Raw genomic sequence first — 9245 nt, forward strand, 5'->3', positions numbered from 1 at the left:
TTCCCTATTTGTACTGTATTTGGTTGCCTACACAAAACACAGTAAACCAAGAGTTTTATTGGACTAGACATTAGTATGATGTTTTCATTACTGTCACTGCATCTCAGCTTGAAACAATAGCTGCTATAACTATTCTTCTCAGTTTTCAGTTTTATAATGGTATAAATTACATGTTTAAAAACAAGTGTGAGGTATTTATCTGTTTCTACAGAAGCACATTTTACTTTCAGCAGATTAGCCCCTCTGGCAGAAGGATTCTGGTGGTGGTACTCTACCTGCCAATTCTCCACCCACACGGTACACCTGAACTCCGGCATCTTTGGGATTGACATGTTGTCTACTCTGCTTCAGAATAATTTTATATTTCAAGACAGAAACAAAATGGGAGAGTTATGGTAATCCTTCACTGAAAGAACAGTTAGCAAAGTGTCAAATTGAGATTCAAATTGAAAACATTTTACTGAGATTCATATTCACTATTATTTTATCTTAGAAATGCTAAACCTATTTCTCAAGCAATGTGATAGCATGGGTCCTCTTTGCGCACGACTGTTGGAGGAAATAGCTGTCCAAAACACTCTTCGTTGTGAAAATATGGAGAGAGGAATCAAAGAATAGCAAAGGTATGTCAGTAGCTTCTCTATCCCATGGCACTGGCCTTGGTGAATTAATTATTAAATAGACAAACCCCTGTTTGTCTACAATTAAACAAGAAATTTCTCTGATTTTATTTCCATTTCCAGTCTAGTTCAAGTAACAGAACTAAACTTTGAAGAGGTCCATTATAGTTCCACATGGTATAAAATCCAAGTTTTTATAAACTACATTTTTTTAAAACTTAGGTATTTGGAGGTGTCTGGTTGGCTCATCAGTTAAGCATCTGACTCTTGATCTCAGTTCAGGTCTGCATCTCAGGGTCGTGAGTTCAAGCCCTGTGTTGGGCTTCATGCTGGGCATGGAGCCTACTTAAAGACAAACGAACAAAACTCTAGTATTTAACTTAGGGACGTGATTATCTGCATTTAGAAATAATAAAGGGCACCTGGGTGGCATAGTGGGTTGAGCCACCAACTCTTGGTTTAAGCTCAGGCATCATGGGATGAAACCCTAAGTCCTGCTCTGCCCTCACCACAGTCTCCTCTCCTTATCCCTCTGCTCCTCCACTCATGCTTTCTCTGATTCTCTCAAATTTTTTTCAAATAAATTTTAAAAAACAAAAATAAAATAAATTGCTCTGAGTTATTAGTACATTTTCCATAGGTTCTTAGCTATAATCCTGATGTCAGGCATAGACTTTTATCAACTACCATTATTTTAACACGGAGTTTGAAAATATATCCTTATGCCTTACATGTTTCTACATCATTAAATTTTTGAATTGGATGAGTAATGAATAAGTATGTATCCTAATCAGTGGGTAGATCTAGAGCAACCAACGCTCCTGTTCATGTCCGAGGACGATATCCAGTATTGTAACTGTATTTGGAAGTGTTGGGGGCCTTAGCGTTAGCTTCTTGATTAAGCCACGACAGACTCCCTCACTGAACTAGTATCTTAGAGCTTTGCACAAGTGGCAGTATCGAAGCCAATGAGGTTTATCTGAGGCACGATTATTGCTAATTGAAAACTGAACTAGTGTCTTTGATTAGATACTAAATGTGTAGATAGATCACATACTTTCTGGGCTTTCTTGATATTCTTAGAAGAAAAAAAACTTTCAAACTGAAATCGTGAGATTGTAGTTTTATAAAAATATATTTGTATAAGTTAAACCAGTTAGTCTAGAAAATCTTGTATCCTAATCCTGCTCTTGATCTGTGTTTAATTGAGGAAAAATACTACATTAATAATTCTCTACCTTACAAGCCAAGTGTTTATTCCCTTTTAAAGAAAGCCATGGACACCAACGTGGTATATGTCCATGCAAAAAAAAAGACAACATGCTATTTATTTCCCATATTCAATTATGGCAAAAACTGAAAAACAAGAATAAATAAATATCTTATTTATTTTGTACATACAGAAACAGTACAGCAAACAGTTGAAAACTGCCTTATACCTAGCTAGATCCTCAAAGAAAATAAAATTCGTATTTTATGATACTGAGAATAGAAACAAACACGTTAGTGGGAGATGAAATTGAGCTGGTATTAATTAAAATTTTAGAAGGGAGTTAAACATTACAGTTACAACAAAGCAAAAACAAGACACCATCTTTGTCAGGAATGTAAATTTGGCCTGTTGTAGCTTGAAAGGGAAAGAAACTGAATTTTGTGGATTTTTGATTTATTTTATTTTTTTAATTTTTATTTATATATGATAGTCACACACAGAGAGAGAGAGAGGCAGAGACACAGGCAGAGGGAGAAGCAGGCTCCATGCACTGGGAGCCTGACGTGGGATTCAATCCTGTGTCCCCAGGAACGCGCCCTGGGCCAAAGGCAGGCGCCAAACTGCTGCGCCACCCAGGGATCCCGAATTTTGTGGATTTTCAAAAAATTTTTGCTTTGCTCTCGAATTTAACAAGCTATTCTGACATGATTTTGTGAAACCTGAATAATTTTCATATAATAAATTACATGTATTTAAGTACCCTGTGCTATAATTTAGCAAAGTATACATATTTTGCAAATTCATAAGTTGAGCTCATCTTAAGAGCCTCAGAGATTATGCAAAGCCAGCTATATACAACCAAATGATAGACTACCACATGCTCGTTCAGAAAAGAGTTGGACCAAGGCCAAATGAGGCATTTAGATGCATAAATAAATAGTCATTTATTATGTGATGTAGCTTTATTTTCTGAAAGCAAATGCACCTTCAAAAATCTAACACTAAGCTTAAAACTGACACTGAGATACTCTCGGATGAGTGCTGACCCAGAAACTTACATATTTACATACAGACACAGTTTCCAAAATATTTGTACATAATCATCACCTCACTAAACCTTTCTGATCGCTTCTATGAAATTTTTGAATAACAAGGTCAACGCATACTATAAGGACTTTTATTTTGCTCTAAGTAAAATTTTCTCCAACTATGGAGGATAAGACTTTTCTGCAAGATTCCAACCATATGTTTGCCATGTAAAACTTAAAATGTATAAGAAACAATTCAGAGCTGACACAAAATGTTTCTTAGGAATTACTATTGTTTAGGCTCACTGTGCAGAAATCAAAAACACATTTGATTTTGAATAGTTCTTGATAGCATTTAGAAATTTAAGAAAAAAAGTAAATACCTGGAATATTAGTTAATTTCAAAAGAAACCAGGTATGTGGCTTATAGATTCTTTATTAAATAATAAGCCTCTGTTATATTCCTTGCTCATAAAAAAAAATTGGTTATCTGGATTTCATTCCCTGGCATAGTTGGAGGCATGAACGATGAACATTAGCTATCCTTGGCTTGGTTAAGAATGCTTGGAAAGCAATATAAGAAAATACATAAATTACGTCACAAAATTTAGAAAATATTTATCTTTGTTAGTAGTATCATATCCACTGGCTCCAAACCTTGTGTGAAAATCAGAATCACCTAGAGAGTTTGATCAGGTTTAAATACCTGGGTCATATGCCAGCCCTCCTAAAAGGAATCTCTAAGTAGAATCTAGCAAATTCCAAAATGTTCCAAAGGTGATACTGTTGTGCAGCTGGAGTGAAGATGGAATTTTAGGAAACACTAACTAGATGATGTAACTGATATTAGAATCTAATACACTGCTAATGTCTAGTATATACCTACAGTTCTCATTCCCGTATCACTATCTGGTTACTTGCTGGGTAGAGGGTTGTCATCTATGTGGCGAAGTTTCTAGGACCATGAGTGAGAGGTATCAGAAATCATGCTACTCCATCTTCCCTGCTATGTTTTTGGTTGTGAGGTCTAATCTTGACTTTTTGGTAAGATAATAATGACAACAGTTGCTTTGTAGTTACTGTCCGGATTTGTTCTCTACAGGCTAGAAAAACTTTTAAATTTTTTTTAAAATTTATTTATGATAGTCACAGAGAGAGAGAGAGAGAGAGGCAGAGACACAGGCAGAGGGAGAAGCAGGCTCCATGCACTGGAAGCCCGACGTGGGATTCAATCCTGGGGTCTAGGGATCCCTAGAAAAACTTTTAAATGTGATACTCATATTTCTAAGAATTGAGAAATCTCCTTGAGTCCTTCTGCTCAAACTTTCCTCTAACTTCAAAACTACCCAGGAAAAATTTAATCTCTTAAAATGTATTTAAATTTGAGAGTACGGGGATCCCTGGGTGGCTCAGCGGTTTAGCGCCTGCCTTTGGCCCACAGTGTGATCCTGGAGTCCAGGGATCGAGTCCGCGTCGGGCTCCTGGCATGGAGCCTGCTTCTCCCTCTGCCTGTGTTTCTGCCTCTCTCTCTCTCTCTCTCTCTCACATGAATAAATAAATCTTAAAAAAATAAATAAATTTAGAGTACAGTGATATATTAGCTACCTTTGTTAAGATTTCAGAAATGTTTTGACCAACTGGTGGATACTTCTCAGAACCACTGAAACTCTAGTTCCATCAGAAAATGCAGACGTTTTGAAGGCAGACAAATACTGAGCATGTTGTTGAAAGATCATTTTCAAAAAAAGGTAAGTGAAGTCATGACTCCCATACAGATTTCAAAATAAAAATACGTTTAATGATTTTTAAAGAGTAAACTGGCAAGATATTACAACCAATTCAAAAGAAATTATTTTCTTAAAGAAACACAGATTTAAAAATCAGAATATTGAAATTAATGCATACATGAAAGCAAAAATGGCCTGTTCCTCACTGAGGGAGAGAAGGCAAGTGAACCTACCTCTACCTAACAGAATTCATAGGTCTGTAGATAGGAATTATTTTGCAGTGCTATCAGCTACCCATGCTTTAAAGAGTTGTAAAATAGCTCAAAGACAATGAAAAACTAGAATCAGATAACTGAAGGAATGTGATCTAAACAAAGTATAGTTTTCTGTTGAAGCATAAAATTCTTTTTACAACGTCAGACATCCATAAGTTTCCCTTCTTTATTTTCAAACACTTACATCAGCCATCTTTGGGCCATACACAGGAATGCTCATTACATCATTATTAACTTATAGCCAAAAAGGGAAAGCAACACAAATGTCCATCAAATGATGAATAAATAAATAAAATATTGTAGATCTATACGATGGACTTTATTTGGCAACGAAAAGAAATGAAGTATTGATACATATGCTACAACATGAATAAAGCTTAAAAACATTAAGCTTTTGTTTAATGTTTTTGTTTAATGATTGACTTCAATCACAAAGATAGAAGTCAATCACAGAAGGTTACATTTTGCATGATTCCATTTACACAAAATGTCAGAATAGGCAAATCTATAGAGACAGAAATTAGGTTAGCTGTTGCTTACGGCTGGGACTGGTGCGGTTGATGTTGGTGAGTGACAGCTAACAGGTCTGGAATTTCTTTTAAAGGATAAAAAATATTCTAAACTTTGTGGTCGTGATCTCACAACCTTATGTATATACTAAAAACACATTGATAGGTACACTTTAAATGGGTGAAAGTTATGATATGTATATTATATCTCAATAAAGCTGTAATAAAATAATCTTTGAGATAATCTATAATAAATCCACAGCCCCACAATTAATTGCCTAGATCTAGGATGACTCCCATATTTCAAATCAAATTAATTTTATTGGCTAACACTGTTGTTTACCACTGGATGGTTCTCTTAAGGTACCAGACGTATAGATCAGGGCTGATTCTCATTATAGTCTAAGAACTGGTAAGCTAATACTAAGTGGAATAATTGAGATTTTTACAGTTATGTGAGAACCTGTACACCATAAGTATACAGAACTGGAAATGAAAAATGTGTTTCATTAAAGTATTAAAACATCAGATCAGTAATTTTACTCTGTATTGGGATTTACAGATTCTGTGACTTGGGCTGAAGTTACCTATGCCATGCTTAAAATTCTTTTGGGGGGGAGCCTAGGTGGCTCAGCAGTTGAGCTTCTGCCTTCAGCTCAGGGTGTGATCCGGATCAAGGGATGGAGTCCCACGTGGGGCTCCCTGCGAGGAGCTTGCTTCTCCCTCTGTCTGTATTTCTGCCTCTGTCTGTGTGTCTCTCATGAATAAATAAATAAATAAAATCTTTTAAAAAATTATTTGGAATGCAGTAAAGATAAATACATGTATATAGAAGTAACTCTTTACCTGATTTGACATATCTAAAACATTAGAAGGGAATATATGGATACTCAAGGGCAGATACCTCTGTAAACACTTGATTTTGTCATTTTATTTATTTTCTAAGATATCTCATGATGAGTCAAAACTTTGTATATCCATAAATAAGGATATATAAGGCAATGTGAATGGTTTTTAAGCCAGTATGTCCAAAATGTATTTGTATCCAAACAATTCTTACCTCAAAGCAATTTCCTAAGTCTACTCAACAATGAATGTCTTCATTCTTTGAAATAGAATTTGACATTTATAAACAATCTAAAGTCATTCGTAGTTAAATATGATATGAGAAATGAAAGTAACATACCCAGCTTTATTAAGTAGTTCATTGACTAGATCAGAGGCTAGTTCATAACAAAAGAAGAGCTCAAAAAGATAGTTTTTAGCATTATTTGAAAAGGCATATGGTTGGAAGAGGATAACATTCATTTTGATGCATAATTTATGTGTTTGTTTTGTTTGTCATTTTTAATGGCACATCATTATTGTCATAGTATACATTAACAATGTTCTAGTACTTATTATTGAACAGATATTATACAAATAAAAACAATCAATGCTTACAATATAGTAGGTAATACTACACAGTTTCATTGTACAATGGGAAGTTGTCCCTATTACACTAGATAAAAATGTGTAAGAGGTGGACAGAGTATTATCTCAAAGCCAGTTTTCATTGTCAAAAGTGTGATTGTCTCATAGTCAATTTTCATTGTTTCATTTTCGTTGTGAAAAGTGTGACTTCATCTTAAGAAAAACAAATCTGGAGATCTTATAGCTTCTGATTTTAAAACATATTATGAAGCTACAGTAATCAAAATAGTACGATACTGGCAAAAAGATATAGAGACCAATGGAGCAGAATAGAGAATCCAGAAATAAATTCTTATACATAGAACCAAATGATCTTCAATGAAAGTGCCAAGGTTACATGAGAGGGAAAGGACAGTGTCTTCAACTAATGGTATGGGAAAATAGAATATAAAGCTGCAAAAAAATGAAGACAGATCCTTATGTTAACATCATCTACAAAAATTAACTCACAATGGATTAAAGACCTAGATATCTAAGACCTGAATCTATAAAACTCCTAAAAGAAAACATACAGGGAAATCTTCATGACATTAGAATAGGCAATGATTTCTTGGATATGCACTGAAAGCACAGGTAACAAAAGCAAAAATAGGCAAATGTGACTGTACTAAGAGTTTCTGTGGAGTGAAGGAAGCAATCAACAGAGTGAAAAGGCAGCCTACAGAAGGGGAGAAAATACTTGCAAACCATGTATCTGGTAAGAGGTTAATACCTAGAATATATAATGAACTCCTAAAAATAATAAAAATAAAATAAATAAATCATTCCTATAACTGGGCAAAAAAAATTAATTTCAAAAGGAGTAAACAATTTGAATAGATATTTCTCCAGAAAGATATACAGATGGCTGACAATCATATTAAAAGATGCTCAATATCACTAGTCATCAGGGAAATGCAAATCAAAACCACAATGAGATATCACCTCACACCCATTAAAATGGCCATTATCAAAACAAAAACAAAAACAAGAAAATTCTCATTGTTATTGAGGATGTGAAGAAATTGAAACCCTTGTGCACTGTTGTTAGAAATGTGAATTGGCTGTATGTTAGTAAATTGAACACCAATAAAAAAAAAAAAAAAGAAAGAAATGTGAATTGGTGCAGCCACTATGGAAAACAGTATGGAGTTTCCTAAAAAAAAAATTGTTTAAAGATTTTACTTTTATTTATTCGTGAGAGACACAGAGAGAAAGAGAGGCAGAGACACAGGCAGAGGGAGAAGCAGGCTCCATGTAGGGAGCCTGACATGGGACTCAATCCCAGGTCTCCAGGATCACGCCCTGGGCTGAAGGCGGCACTAAACCGCTGGGCCACCAGGGCTGCCCTAAAAAATTTTTAAGTAAGAATTACCAAATGTTCCAGTAACCCCACTCTGGTATTTACCCAAAATAACTGAAAATAGAATCTTGAAGAAAGATGTGCACACCCATGTTCATTGCAGTGTTATTCACAACAGCAAAGATGTGGAAGCGACCTAAATGTCCATCAACAGAAGAACAGATAGAGAAAATATGCTATGTGCATACAACGGAATACTAGTCAGCCTTAAAAAAAAAATCTTGTCATCTGCTATAACATGGATCAATCTTGATTACATTTGCTAAGTAAAAGGAGCCAGTCACAAAATTACAAATACTGCATGATTTCACTTATGTGAGATATCTGAAATGGTCAAACTGTTAGAACAGAGAGTAGTAGAATGATTGCCAGAAGTCAGGGAATGAAGTGGGGGAGAGGCAAAAGAGAAATTGTTCAATGGATATAGGGTTTTAGTTTTGCAAGATGAAAAAGTTCTAGAGTTCTGTTATACCACAATGTGTATGTAGTTCATACTACTGCATGGTGTAATTTTTTAAAGTGGATAATAAATTTGTGTTATGTGTTTTTGACCACAATAGAAAGAAGTGTGATTTCATTGCTGCAAGGTAAACCAATACAAAGAAAACCAATTTTAAATGTATGATTGTCCCTGGAGGATCATCAAAGTCAAAGCTAATTGGCAGGAGAAGGTAATTCATACACAAGTGTACTTTGCCAGGTTTCATGTTTCTAACTTCACAAATGCTTCAGAAGGTATGGAAATTGCTTCCTTATTTTTCAGGGACTTTATTACTTAGCTGGGTTATAAAATCTAAATGCCATGTACTTTGAAAGTATATAAATGCTTAAGCTCTTTTAACCTTGACTCTTGAATTTGAAATTGCAGGCCTGAGTTCTTACTGTACTGATGCAGAACAAAAAGTCAAACAATTCTTTCCTCATAAATCCAGATGCCATTTGGATTTTGATTTCCCTTCAGGATAGTGGGTTAGATGGAGACACTGTGCCCCGTCTCATGGAATGATTTTAGCTGGTCCAGTCTAACTCAGATTTATCTTTACTCTGATGAATGAGAT

The 9245-nt window shown here is 35.0% G+C and overlaps 1 long non-coding RNA gene and 1 pseudogene across 1 annotated transcript; both read left to right on the forward strand.

Moving 5' to 3' along the window:
* Positions 1 to 402: 402 nt before the first annotated feature.
* LOC140609531 (uncharacterized) lies at positions 403 to 8963 on the forward strand. The gene is made up of 3 exons (XR_012011339.1): positions 403 to 623; positions 4477 to 4609; positions 8748 to 8963. It is a non-coding gene; the product is annotated as an uncharacterized lncRNA (long non-coding RNA).
* On the forward strand, positions 1559 to 1708 carry LOC140609626 (U4 spliceosomal RNA; annotated as a pseudogene).
* Positions 8964 to 9245: the final 282 nt, after the last annotated feature.

This window comes from Canis lupus, chromosome 18 (assembly GCF_048164855.1).
Source record: "Canis lupus baileyi chromosome 18, mCanLup2.hap1, whole genome shotgun sequence".
Lineage (NCBI taxonomy): Eukaryota > Metazoa > Chordata > Mammalia > Carnivora > Canidae > Canis > Canis lupus.